Source organism: Melanotaenia boesemani, chromosome 13 (genome assembly GCF_017639745.1).
Source record: "Melanotaenia boesemani isolate fMelBoe1 chromosome 13, fMelBoe1.pri, whole genome shotgun sequence".
Taxonomy (NCBI): Eukaryota; Metazoa; Chordata; class Actinopteri; order Atheriniformes; family Melanotaeniidae; genus Melanotaenia; species Melanotaenia boesemani.
In genome coordinates, this window is record NC_055694.1 from 2,695,636 (window position 1) to 2,710,266 (window position 14,631).

General features: G+C 39.3%; 1 pseudogene; it reads left to right on the forward strand.

The window, feature by feature from the left end:
- The first annotated feature begins 3,679 nt into the window (after nucleotides 1–3,679).
- LOC121651128 overlaps nucleotides 3,680–14,631 on the forward strand; it is a 29,270-nt pseudogene continuing 18,318 nt past the window's right edge.

Consider the following 14,631-nt stretch of genomic DNA (forward strand, 5'->3'; position numbering starts at 1 on the left):
GATTTACTGGTCAATCTACGTTCCCACCCTCACCTATGGTCATGAGCTGTGGGTAGTGACCGAAAGAATGAGATCATGAATACAAACGGCTGAAATGAGTTTTCTCCGCAGGGTGGCCGGGCTCTCCCTTAGAGATAGGGTGAGAAGCTCGGTGATCCGGGAGGGGCTCAGAGTAGAGCCGCTGCTCCTCCACAACTAGAGGAGCCAGATGAGGTGGCTCGGGCATCTGGTCAGGATGCCTCCTGGACGCCTCCCTGGTGAAGTGTTCAGGGCGCGTCCCACCGGAAAGAGACCCCGAGGAAGACCCAGGACACGCTGGACGGACTACATCTCTCGGCTGGCCTGGGAATGCCTCGGGATCCCTCTGGATGAGCTGGTGAATGTGGCCGGGGAGAGGGAAGTCTGGGTTTTCCTGCTTAGGCAGCTGCCCCTGCACCCCGACTCCGGATAAGCGGCAGAACATGGATGGATGAATGGATGGATGGATGGAAGTAAAATGGCTGCAGACTTTATCAGTGGTTTGATTTTCCTTCACGTCGCTTCTAGAGTTGGAGGAATAAAGTTTCTGTTCAGACGTGACTTTGATCCCTTAAAGCTGCTTTTTAAGTTCAATCAAATTATTCCAATCAAGCACATTTTATTCATATAACCTTTCCAATAACCAAACGGTACTCAAAGTGCTTCACAGAAGAGTCATAAAAAGTACGTAAAAACAAACAGTGTATTAAAACAAAATAAAACAACTGGAAAGTGCTGCAGGTCTGCAGGGTACTGAGAGGTACATAAAATGGACTAAATAAGAATAAGATACACCCAGAAATAGACTGACCTAGTCGGAGTTTAAAGCCAATCTATAAAAGTGTGTCTTCAGCTTCGACTTACAAAGGCTGAGATCAGTAGTGACTGATGAATGTTTATTCCACAGTCCAGGAGCAGTAACAGAAGCATCTGGACCCTGAAGCTGATCGCTGGGCCCTGCCATGATTACGAGTAATTAAAATCTCCAACTAGTCGGAGGGCGCCAGGCCTTTAATGGCATTAAAAACAAACAACAAAAGTTTAAACTCAATTCTAAACGAACTGGAAGCCGGTGGAGCGCAGCAGCGCGGGTCATGTGTTCACTGGATGTCAGATTATTACATGCAGGAAAACACTTTCCACTCATTTCCTTTCTTACCCAACATGAATGAGGTTCACTTTAAAAGGATGAATGATATTCATCCATGTGCTGAATTTTTAGGATTAAAGTGTATTGAATTTCCCTTTGGGATTAATAAAGTATTTTTCATTCATTCATTCATTAAGTTGGAGAGTAAAAAAGACAGAAACTCAGGAGCATTTATTTTTACAGCTGCAGTGTTATTTATGAGGAATTATCTTTAAAGAATGATCCACCCGTATTTGATTAGATTGAAGTTAAACTAGGTGTTACTTGTAAAGAAGTTGAATTTTGGTGTAATAATATTTTGATTATTTTTAAATTTCATATACACAAGTGTAGCTTGTTCAAGGTTTCTCTACATTTTCTGGCATTTAAGAACAATTTAAAATATTTCTATTTATCTGTTAAGATATTGGAAAAAAGAAAAACCTTGAATACTTTCAGAGACTTTAGCACAAGTAAGATCCTGTAATTTAGTTTTTAAGTGTTATTTATTTATGTTTATGTTGGATTTTATCAGCTGCTTAGAATAACTGAATAAATTTCTGTGATTATCTGCCGTTTTTTTTCTATTCTTTTTAATTGTTTAATAAAGTTTCAGAGGACCCCGTGATACCAGATGTAAAGATGGCTGCGCCCAGCAATACTTGTAGTTCATTGTTGTCTTTATTAAAATTGTTTATATTTTGTGTTAAGTTTCTAGTGTAAACAGTAGCGAGTTGTTGTGGTTTGTTTATTAATCATTATCATCTAAACTGGCTGCTGTGATATTTTTAGGGTTTGTGGTTTTCTACTTTTATACGGCATTCGTAGATGCTCACTGACTGGCTGTTTTGGAGGCGGCCATTTTTTCCCAGTTAGTGCAGCTGGAGCCCAACTACCTGGTAATGATGTCACCTACACTCGACACCATTAGCATTAGCTGCTAATGTGGCGGTAAGAAGCTGCTAGTTAGTTTACGGGTGAATGTAATCCAGTGGTGAATGAAAACATCTGAATTTGGCATCGACTCCTGAGAGAAGCTGATTTTAGACAGAAGAGACGCAAGAAACCTTCCTGTTGTGTATTTATGCTGAGATCTCGCTGAGCGTCTGTAAGTTACACGAGAGAAGCGTCACTGTTGTCACTGGAAAAGAAAACTTCTAAAAAGAATCCAGCTCTGAGTTTTATAAATCAAACCTGGATTAATTAAGTTTGAATCGATTCAAATTGAATCAGTTCTAGTAACCTGGCTCTACTAAACAGGACTAACATGGATTTAGCTGGATTATAATTGGACTACAGTGAACTGTGCTGAATTGGACTGTGTCTGTAAAGTGTTATAAATTGGTGCTTTACAAATAAAACTGAATTGAACTGAACTGAATTGGATGTGGTCTTTAGTAACTATTATTTTCTACCATTTATAATGGAACAAACTCTTAAAACCATAAACATTTAAAATAAATAAACATTTTAAAAGTAGACGTCTTTAGTTTTATCGAGTAAAATAAATTTTTATGGATCCATATTTTACTGAAGCTGCATACTTCAGATTCAACTCGACTGTTATATAATTTGTGTTCTGAGCTCATGTTTTTTATGCATGAGTCAGGCTTTACAGAGAAGATACAGCCTGACTGTAAAACCTGATGTAGTAGTAGCTCGCTTTGTGATAAAATATTTACTGGGGTGGGGGGGGTGGCTGGCAAACTGACGGAGCTTTAACATGTGCTGTTACCAAACAAGCTTAGTGCAGACGCCAGTTTTAGTGCCAATAAATAATTTACCTGGAAGATTATTTTTTGCTCTCTGCATTGCAGACGGGGTTGCTCGTGGGGCTTTTTCTCTGCCATGTGACCAAGTAGGAAGGAGCTGAAAGCCATATTAACTTCTCCACCAATGTAGCTTAGACGGCTCCTCTAACTGTTTAATACAGAGACTTCTGCATCGGACATCACCAAGCTCCATCATGAGCAGCGTGGTCCAGAACCCCTACATTGGTCGGACACCAACCTCTCGGGTGAGTAACGTAAAGATTTAAGATTCTCTCTAGATTGAGTGATAATGGCAGCGTGGATTTGCCGCCTGTGTGTTTATGCCAAGAACAAGAGAAAGAAGAAAATACTGTAAAAACCAGCGTTGAGTTGCTTTTGTAGTTTCTTCTTGACAAGGCTGTTGAGTCTCAAAGAAAGCAGCGAGATGACGTTCCTTCATCAGGAACAAAGGTCTTAAATTATTGAGTTAAAAGGAATTTTCCAGTGTGGAAGTTTCTGGAAAACAGAGAGCTGGTTGGTTAACATGGCAGTTTAAATGTGTCTGTGTGCAATCTGCCAAACATCATGTATAAAAAATCTATATATTTAGAAAACTGTTTTGTGGATGAATGAGACCAAAATAAAGCTTTTGGGTTAACTGGAAATCATGCCGAGGAACCTGGAAACGCTGCATCGGAATCTTCTGCATCAGTGAAGCATGGTGTTGGTAGAATCATGGTTTGGATCAGTTTTCTTTTACATACCATACTCCTGTTTCTAGATGCCCAAACCTGGGGGCAGCAGCGGGGTACCCCCTGGGACGTATCGAAGCAGCAGCATCAGCAGTGACAGTAGCGGGTCTGGAGGAAAGATATTGTCCTTTTTATCCATGAATGACAGCATGCACGCTGGCCTCAGCTGTTTCCTGCCAGAACAAGCGCTGGAGCAGGAGGAGCGGCGTCAGCGTAATCGGCAGTTGGCAGAGATTCAGCGGCTGAGAGAGGTCCGTGCAGCTGCCCAGCTAAAAAACCTGGAAGACTTTCTTAAGATGAACCACGTTTCCCTCAGAGACACCACGTCTTACACTACTGGCATGATGTACAGGTAAGAGAATACACAAGTACCAACTACTGTACTTACAAGACCTACCGTCTTTCAAATACAAGAAGGTTGAATGATTTCTAATCAAATCAATCAGGTTTTATTTTCATTTATTTCAATTCGCAAAGTTTTCTAAAGTTAATTTAATTCTTGATAGAGTTTAACCAGATGGATCATACAGACTACGTCAGTCCAGTTCATCATCATTGTGTTCCTGTTACGCTAAATCAGAGAAAATAGTAAGATGTAGGGAAAGCATCAGATTGCATAAACTCTCGCTGGTTAAATCTCATCCTGGGTATATGTGGGTGTGATAAACATCATAACTCAATAAAGTGTAACAGTAAATATCCACGAGGAGTTGAGGGATGTTTAACAACACCAACTCTTTTCAATGCTTCCCTGCTGCCACACACCTGGTTCACATTAAAAGCTTCTCCAACAGCTTTTTACAGCCTCTTAATGATCCATCGATTTAAGTCAGGTATGCTGCAGCAGGGAAACAATGAAAACCTGCAGGACCCCGGCTCAAGAAGTCCAGAGCTGGTGATCCTTGTTGTACAATATTGATCAAACTCTTGTGTAGATATGTGAGACTCTGCTTTTTTTTTCTTTTTTTGTCATAACACATAAAAAGCAATAAAATATTAACAAATTAATTTATTAAAGTCGGGGGGGTATATATTGTATAAGAGTATATATGTGGATATTATTATTGGATGTTGGATCGGATTAAAAGTGCTAACTCAGCTGGTGTCTAGATAAAAAAAGATCTGTTGAATAGACTTTAGCGGCTGAAGAGTTTCCACCAACTCTGATTGGTCCGTTTTCTTAACTGACTCTTAACCAGTCGTCTGCTGCCACTCAGCAGCTTTGAACCTTTGGATGACTTTTTAACTTTTATATCTTTAAAATCGTGCTGGCAACAACAAAACATTTAGCAGCACAAACACGGACACAGTTTTGTTCTTGAACTGAGCAAAAAGGTGGTTCTTTACTTTCTGGTCTTGGTTGTTTTTGTTAGTTCCCTGCTTGTGTAATCAGTTTACTTCCTGCTCACCTGTTTTCTGGTTGATAATCACCTGTTTCTTATTTCTAATCAGCCCCTCGGTATTTATGCTCAGGGTTTTGTTTGGGGTCAGCTGGTTGTTTTGTCAGGTTAACAGACTGTCATGTTGCTCTCAGTCACGCTTCTGTGTTTTAGCCAGTTTTCTAATTTAGGTTCTTGTTTCCTGCAGTTTCACACCAAACCCTTCAAAGCTCACCTGCCAGCCTCCTGTCATGGTCCAACTCCTCGGCTTGCTTCCCTCATGGTTCATCACAAGTTTAGGGATAGCTGGGGGTCATCCAAGTCATTCCCAACCAGCTTTAAATTTCACCAAAAAGCAAAGTTTTAACCCTGTTTTTAAAACATGACCTTTGAATTGATGTTAAGGCTTGTAAAGAAACGAGTTGCTTGTTTTCTAAATGGAAAATCTGATGCACATTAGCTAGAATGCTCAGTTATCGTCTGAGGAAAACGACATAGATTCCGTTCATATAAAAAATGTCCTAGTTACACTTTTCTTTGGATGTGTTGAAGCTACAAGCTGAGGGTTTTAAAACCAAGACGCTCTGCAAACAGGTTAAAACCAGACTGACGGCATAAAAAGATGCCTCCGTGTTGTTAGAAGCATCTTGTGTTTATGGAAATGAAAGAAATAATCCTTGAACTCTAAAAACAGCTGATTGATGCGTTCTGGTTAAAATGGCCGACCTTTAACACACATTCAGCTTCTGTGATGCAGGTTTCTGGATCTAAGACGTCCGTTAACGTGCAGACAAACACTGATTGGTTCAGCAGATTAACACACAAAACAAACATGATTATCTTCACTCAACTGAAAAAAAGAAATGAAACAGAACATGTAAGAGAAAAAAAAAATCTTCAAAATATGGAATCAGCACTAAATCTATTTTATGTAAAGAAAATCTACCATTAACCAATTAAACTTGCAGCTACCTTTCAGGGTGACAGAATTCTTGAATCTCAATGAACCAAAGCTATTATTAAAAATATATAATTTATATATTCTATATTATCGAATTCTGTAAACAGATTTGTGCAAAACTGAAACTAGTGACATTTCCAATTTAGTCAAGTATCAAATGCAGTTTTCCATTTTTCTCCCACCCCCCCCTAAAAGAACCTGTGATTTTGATGGTGTGTAGGTCGGCCTTCCCTCCTCTTTGTATTCTTCGTACACAAGAGATCTGAAAAATCAGAAAAACAAGAGTTGTTGTTTAAAAGAAAAGTCACTCCACCGGCTGTCCCAACACTCCTGATCCAGATTCAACAGTCTAATCCAGAAAACTCCAACACTTCCCAACTAGAGGAGGAGTTCTAACGCAGCTCTTTCCACCTTGTTTGGACAAGGACGGGAACATCCTGGAAAAACATTGTATTTTCCATGATGTTGAGGATAATATGGGGGACTTGCTTCTTTGAGGCTGTAGCCCCTCATCCAGAAACTCCTCTTAAGGGATGTCTTCTGGAAGACTGTGGTCTTGCAGAAACTTTTTCCATCAGTGATGGCAGACTTTGTTGTTACCAAAGTCCCAGCTGGTCACTCTGGGCTCCTGTACTTTGATAATAGCGGTATGCAGGAGAGGGGTGTGGAGTTCGCTGTGGTTGGGCAGGAATTCAGAACTTGTTCCAACGCCGTCCTAAAATGATAAATAAGGACACAGTAAAGAAATGAAGGAGGAAGCAAGAACATTTTTGTTCAGAAGTTCATGTATTTGAATATTTCTGAAAAGGTGACAGAACGGTAAACGTTCTGCTAAAAGAAAGAAAAGCATCGTGTTCCTGCTGGTTTTAGGTTGGATTTGCTTTGTTTGGAGGGACTAGCTCCCTCCTGAGTTTTCTTACCTCTTGTGTGTAAAGGTGAATTAGGGGCACCTAACATCCACTGTGTAATGTCGGTCATCCCTGTTTTTCTTCTTACTTCTGTTTTTCTTCTAAGAAAGAATTAGTGTTCAGGGAGGAGGCCTGTCCACAGTGGGGTTTTCGTGTAGACTGTGCGTGGGCATGTTCTCAGGCTTGACTGAATAATTGAATGGATGTAATTAGAAGTTAGAAGGACATTGAGGATTGTACCAAATATCTTGTCTGATTTTCCATGATCCTGTGTGAATAGTTAATTTATATACTGTAGAACTGAGCACATGGGAAATATTTCAGTATCATGTTTTGTTAATTATCTCGTTAACTTATTTTTTAGGGGTCGGCTGTGATAGGCCTGTTGGATTTGAGAGGGTGGCGCCTCAGGATAAATATGTATATATAGGAAGTGCTGCCAAGCAGACTGGTTGGACTGCAGAGGGATGTAGGATGTTTGGTGTGCAGAATGTTGTAATAAATTGTGGTTGTCTACGACCCCAAGCCTGAAAACTGACTTATTCTTGCTTTGCTCACATGTCGTCTTGCCACATATGGATCTATCTAAAATTGCTGAATGTTGAATATATTATTATAAAAGGCAGCTGAAACAAAGCTATACACTGAAGAATTAAATAAAATGCGATAATTAACAGTTTCAAAGGCTTCATCAAGTCTCAGAAAACTGCAGCTTCGCCTGGATCGTGTATTTTATCCTCTAGAAAAAGGGCACTACTTTCTGTAGCGTGATTCGCTCTCAATCCAAACTGCTCTGGGTGGAGTGAGTTAATATTTAAGTGAGTTATAATTTGTTCTGCAACAAATTTTCCTTGAATTTTAAACATTGTAGGAGAATACTGACTGGCCAGTAATTACTTAAGTGCTGACTTCCATGTGTTCAGAAACCTCCCATTACAGATGGATGGGCTGATAATAGATTCTTTGGGCTTAGCGAGCCGAGCCACGGTCAGGGGGCTTTGTAGAGTCCAGCCCAAACATTTCTTCTGCCTCAGAGGCTCGAGCGACTTCATGAGCTTCAGCACCTTTAACTCAGTGATGTTTTAAAGAGGAAACGGGTCCCGTAGAAACTGCAAGAACAGATTCAACTGGATGAACGATGACGGCCTGAGGCCTTCGGACCGCTGCATAGTGATTGAAGGCCTCTGCTGTTTCATTGTCTTCAGTCTCATTTCCAACATTTTTCTGTCACTGTAATGTTGTCAGCGACGGTTCCAAATCATTTCTACATTTTTCTTTATGTTAATATAAAGCTAGAAAAAAATGGCCTTTTTTTCACCACCTTGTTTTTTTTTCCATACAAAAATGTCGTTTTCGTTTCTTAGGCCTCCTTTGTTTTAGAATATGATCACACTCTTTCATCATATCATAATTTATCCACGTAAAATTCCTTTTAATCTGTTCTTAATCGTGTGAGTGAATTGTTTAATGATTTTTTTAATTTTACTGTAAAATGTAAGACAGTCATATTCTAGATCAATTCCTGGGAGCAGTTCACTCCAACTTCAACTGCATTTATAAGATTTGTTTGAGCCGGTTTTGGGATTTCTTTAGGTTCTGTAGATGATAATGGTTTAAATAGCTTTTTAAACTGATTTCTATTCAGCTTTCTAGTGACTAAAAATCTAAATCCCTGAGGAATAAATAAAGTATTGCCCATTTCCTATAACATTCCTGCTGGGTTGAAGACCAAAGCGTCACATGGTCCCTCCTGGTATTGAACTTGTGGCCTCGGGATCCTCCTGTTTAGCCACCATACAGGCGCAGGCTGCATGAGTAGAAGCAAAGAAGTCTTTGATAAAAATGAGCTCATGTGTTTCAACATTGCCACAAAAGTTAAAGAATTATGAAAGAATGAACAGCTGAACCGAAAGGCTGCGGAGCCACTAAAGATGGTTTTCAGTAGTTAGCAGGAATAATTATAAAGATGGAGTCAGTAGAAAAAATATTGTTTAAATGTGCTGAAATGGCTGCATTTTGAATAAATTGTAAAAGGCAGAAAAAAAGCTTGTCTGAGGTTTAAAAGTGGTGTTTTTATTTTTCCACTTCAATCCCTTTATTCTCTCCAGCTTCCATCCACGTCCATCCTGCAGCAACCAGACTTTTCTAATCGCAGCACCTGATGGTAACGAGAGCAATCATGCAGCCTGCAGCAGTTTAAACGCTAACAGCAGCAACAAGTGAAGAACCAGCATGAAGTTGTTGGGCTGGAACCTGAAATGGTTAAATGTTGAATAAATATGAAATATGCCAATTTTACCAAATTTATTTTTAATTAATAATTAAAGGCAGTTTGGGTTATTGACATATTATTGCCTCCAAAACTTGTATCCACCAGAATAAAACCGCATAAAAATTAAATAAAAAATCTGTGCTTTGAGAGCAGTTTTCCATCCAGAATCACAATTTTCTACCCAGTTAGACGAGTTCGTTCGTTTTCTTCCTTAAGCCAGACTGAAAACTTAGTTTTGATAAACCCGCTCTGTGCTGAACGTTGACATCAGACGAATCGCTGCAGCAGGAGCAGACGTGGAGGTAGAGGCCATCTGGCTCTGGCTCGAGGACTAAAGAACTGGACTGCAGCCTCTGAGAGTGTTTCATGTGTTCAGAGCCAGTGAGAAAGAACTTAAGAATAAAAGTTCTATTAAGTATTAACCAAAGTTAAATTAAGAATTGACAACATTAATTATCCATCTAAAGACATGCATGTTTGGTTAACAGGTCCATCTTGTAAATGAGACTGCGTGTGTCAATGGGACTGTTTAAATAAAGATTAAAAAAAGTTTAAAATGTGATAACTCATCAACGTGCCCAGCCCCAACTTTAGTTTATACGAATACAGTGTTTGAATTTTGGTGAAGTAAAATCAGACTGTGGTAAACAGACTGTAATCATTGTTCTGACTAGTTTGTCATTTGTCAACAGAAACCTGGGAAAATCGGGCCTGAGGGTGTCCTGTCTCGGATTAGGTGAGTCAAACAGCATCTACGGTGAGCAGTTTACACATTTAGCTATTTCAGCTATTAATCATTTTAAATCTCACCTTTTTGACTATTTTTGATCAAACTCTCAACGTCTTAGTTTCATTCATGGCTTATGAGCTTTAACAGGACATTTCTACATATCTTAACATAATAAAATATAGAATGCAAACCTACGTAGTGACCTTAAAAATCCTCAAAGTACACAATTATTTCTACACATCTGGAACAGAGAAATGTGTTTCCGAACTGGTGACGTTAGCTAACAAGACATTTACTTCATCTTCTAAAGCATCTTTAGACATCTTTAGATTTGCAGGTGTTTTGCAGGTGCTTCCTCCTCCATACACACATATAATGCCATCTTTACTTGAAATTAACAGCTCATGTGACCCCCTACGTCACATCTGGTGATGTGTTCATGAGAAAAAGTGTTTCCATCCAAACTTTGCAAAATACTTCTAAACCGACACGTTTGAAAAACCACCTCATGAAAGCATAAAACCTTTTTAGTAAGAGGTTTTATTGAAATGTAGAAGTTTTTATTACCAGTTTTTGTTTTTATTGTGATATTTAGGTTTTGTGTGATTCTAGGGGTGATGGAAGCGCAGTGACCAGCAAGCACTGGTGCAACAATCCTGTCTGTACTCTACTGTGGAAAACTTTATTTTAAATTTTTTTAAATGATAACACACCAGTTTTGTAAATAAAAAAATTGATGAGCAGACTCACCTGTTCTTAGATGTACGTTAGCGTATTGTATTCACAAAGTTCTTTTTCTGAATTAACAGGAACATAAAAAAAAGCTGTTTTATGAGATAATGGCTTGTCAGCATTATGAACTAATTATTGGATTTAGGCACGTGATGAAAATGATCTGACAGGAACATTTTAGAACTTTTTAGAACCTGGAACCAACTGCATTACTGTATCTATTACTATCTATTACTATTACTATTACTAACTATGTACTATTTCTAAATATCTGTAATGCCGTTTTATGTAAAGCACTGTGAATTGTCCTGTACATGAAATGTGCTGTACAAATAAACTGCCTTTCCTTTTAATGACACCAGCTGCTCAGATCTACCATAAACCCTGAACTCTATAAATAATTAGAATAAAATAAGAAAATCAATTAAATGATGAAAAAAATAATACACACTAATAAATGATAAATGTCACTAAAATTAATATTAAAATGTAAAAATGTTTCCGGAACAGAAAGGAAACTGTTTTTCTTCTGGAATGAAGCAGGATGGGACTTCTGTTCCCTACCTCTCAAAGCCACCAGAGCAGGGATGTCAAACTCTGGTCCTTGAAGGCCATGTCCCGCAGGTTTTAGAGGTTTACCTGCATCAGCAGGCCATTGTGCAGAACTTTGACAAGATGCTGGATCCATTTAATTTGAATCAGGTGTGTTGAGGCCAGGAAACATCTAAAACCTGCAGGACTGTGGCTCTCAAGGACCAGTTTTTAACATCCATGCATTGGAGCAGAGATATTCAACTCAGTCCTGCAGGTTTTTCCAGTCTCTCTGCTCCTGTTGGAAAACCTGCAGGACCGCGGCCCTTGTAGGATTGCGTGGATTAGCCCTGCATTAGAGGATTACGTACGGGTGGAATTTTCTTGTTTAATTAAATACAAATATGCTGACATTTGACAGACTTTTCCCCTCGTGCCTGCATATGATTTCCCTTCAACCTGTCAGGTGGATTTCTGTCTCTAAATTGTCTATCAGAGGTTCTCAAACTTCTTTTCTACATCACATAATGGTAAACCAACATTTGTGCTGGTTTATAGTGATATTTGTGTGTAAGGATGTATTATTTTAGCCAGTCAGTGTCTGTAGGAGGTGCTTTTTGTACATTGAAGTATGATCTGCTCAGCTGTACTGACACGTTTTGCCTCTTGCTGAAAATCTCTCCTGCTTTGGAGAATATTCTGTCGCAACAGACTGATGTGGCTGGGATGGAGAGAAATGTCTTGGCCAACTGAAAGAGATGAAGGAATATGGTGACATGCTGAGTCCAGTAATCTAGAGGTTCATGTCCCCTTGGTGGATATGGAGCTGAGATATAGCGCTGAACCTCAACCGTCGCATCAGCAGTAACTCGGGTGATTTCTCCAACCCTGCAGTCAGAAACATCCCAGAGGCTCGTCTTCATTTTCACCGGCCTGATGTGGTGGCTGATGCTGATGGGACAGAAGTTGCTGGAAGGACAGCAGAACATTCGGATGTCAAAGCTTTCACAGTTTTGGATGAATTTTCTGAAGATCTATAAGCCATAACTTTGAATCGCAGATCCAGAAGAGCTGACACGGCAGGGATCCTTCCAGGCTCCGCCCCCACGCTGCTACAGCAGACTAGTGTGCCTCTAGAGAGAGAGTGGCGCCACCGGAAGCTCAAAACGCTTGCCGATCACGTGGTCCATGTAGCCTCCAAAAGTTCCAGGAAGTGCTTGGCGGCCAATACAAAATAATAGGAAAACTACGATAATCGTAAATAATGATCATGAAGGCTTTGCTCTGCATATTTTTATAGTTGTTTCATTGATATGATCATCAAAGTTTTACTAAACCTTTTGACATCAACAGCATGTAAATCATAATATTTTCTGTTTTGTTAACTTTATCTTTCAGACTGAGGCATACCAACAGGTGACCGACAATGATTTATCAGTGACTACACAATAAATCTAGCTCACAGCATAATGATAACTGTTCTTACAGGAAATCTTATCCAAATAATAAAATTTAGATCCAATTCATTTAAAATAAATGGGTTATCTATTCTTACTTATTACTATCTACTTGTGTGAATTGCTTTTAGTCTTAAGACTTATTTTGACTGAGGCAGACTGACTCACATATAATGTTTTCTACAGAAATCCTGGCAAATAAATAAAATTTTGATTTCAAAATTCATGGAAAATACATGGCTTTCTATCACTATTTGTTAACTATCCCAAGACTTACTCCCTATATATACACATAATAAATCAGACAAACACCCTTTGTTTTCCAAATGCATTTAATACCTAAAAAGATTCCTTACAATAAAACTCGACTAGATCAGCATGTCCTAGCCATTTCTTTTCTCTGCTATCCTTGAATACAGTCTTCAACCATGGTATGTTGTGCTGCATGGGGATGCTCCAATCGCTCAGAGAAAGGCTTGCGTATGTATGGCTTCCCCAAAGACAGGGACAGAAGGAAAATATGGATGCCAAAGTCAGCAGGATACATTTGACCACCATCAGGGCTGTGAAAACAAAAAATATGTGAAGTATCATATTAAAACAATGCATTACACATTTTCAAAGACCATATCATTGGGAAGTTTATTTTTAAATTAAACACATCACAGAGAGATTTATATGGTTGAGGTTGCAGAATGTAGAAAAAAAGACAGGAAACACTTAAAAGTGGCCAAAGCAGGAAGGTGAAGAAGAACAGTATCACAGTTAACGTCAGGCAACCACAGAACTGATAATACAACATAATTAATATATAATAGTATAATATATAGTGAATATATATGACTGAACTTTTCACCCTGCAATATCAAATGACAGCCCTAATATTGTATAATTGTATGGGCTGTACTATTTGACAAAACAGCTCACTTTCTAGTTATTATGTAAAATGAACGGTGTAATTATTGGCCTGGCCTATAGTGTTAAATGTGTGAAATGCGGTGGTCACACATTATGACCCACATACAGAATCATCTTCATATCTTTGTCCATAATTCCACAGCCTTATAAATATATTAAAATTAAATAAAAATGTAACTACAATCGCTCTCCCTACACATTAACCTCGCTATCAACGGCGTTGGATCAATTTATATTGACGAACAGAATTTACATTCATCAGCCTGTGGCATCTGCTGCTATCAGTGTGCTGAGCATAAACTTTATCGGTTTGTAATCTCTAATATATTAATCTAGACGGTGACAATCCGCCAACATATTAATTACTCATGTCAGTTGATTTAGATGCACAACTGATATGGAAATATGACTATTAAAACATCTTACCTTGAAGAAGTGTAGCTCCGACAATCTGCTCCATTGAAATACATTGACCGTCGCTTAGCTTTTGCTAACTTCCGGGAACTTTGAGGGGCTCCATACGCCGCCATTGCTGTGAAAAAACTGAACCATTGCAGTGAACGGAGATGACGCCACTCTCTCTCTAGAGGCACACTACAGCGGACGTCGTCTCATCTTCCTGGATGAGTTTCATCACGAGTTTTCCCGTTCACACCTGAATTTCTGGCAGCTTTGCTTTGCTGTGGCACCAGACTTAAAGAAGCCCCCTTTCTGCCCTGGTTGCAGACGTACTGCATGCAGCTCAGCGGCTTTCTAACAAATTCAGTGTGTGTGCAAAACAAGGCACGTGTTGCACTTGTAACATCTGTGCACAGGCAATCACATTAGGTGCATTACCAGTGAACAAACATGTGACCATGTTCTGTATCCATCATGAATGCAGAAGAACAATCATGGCCCCCTTTTGATGTTCAGCTGTGTGTGACACAGGAAACACTCCAAGGACGGTGGTGGAGCGTTTGTTGCTTTCATTAACGAAGTGGCATGTTACTTCCAGGTAGGCGTCCATGTTAACTGAGGTCCGCATATCTGAAGTCAAGCCCACAGCCTTGGCCTGTTTCACCTCATCCCTTGCTGTGTCCTTGTTCTCAAC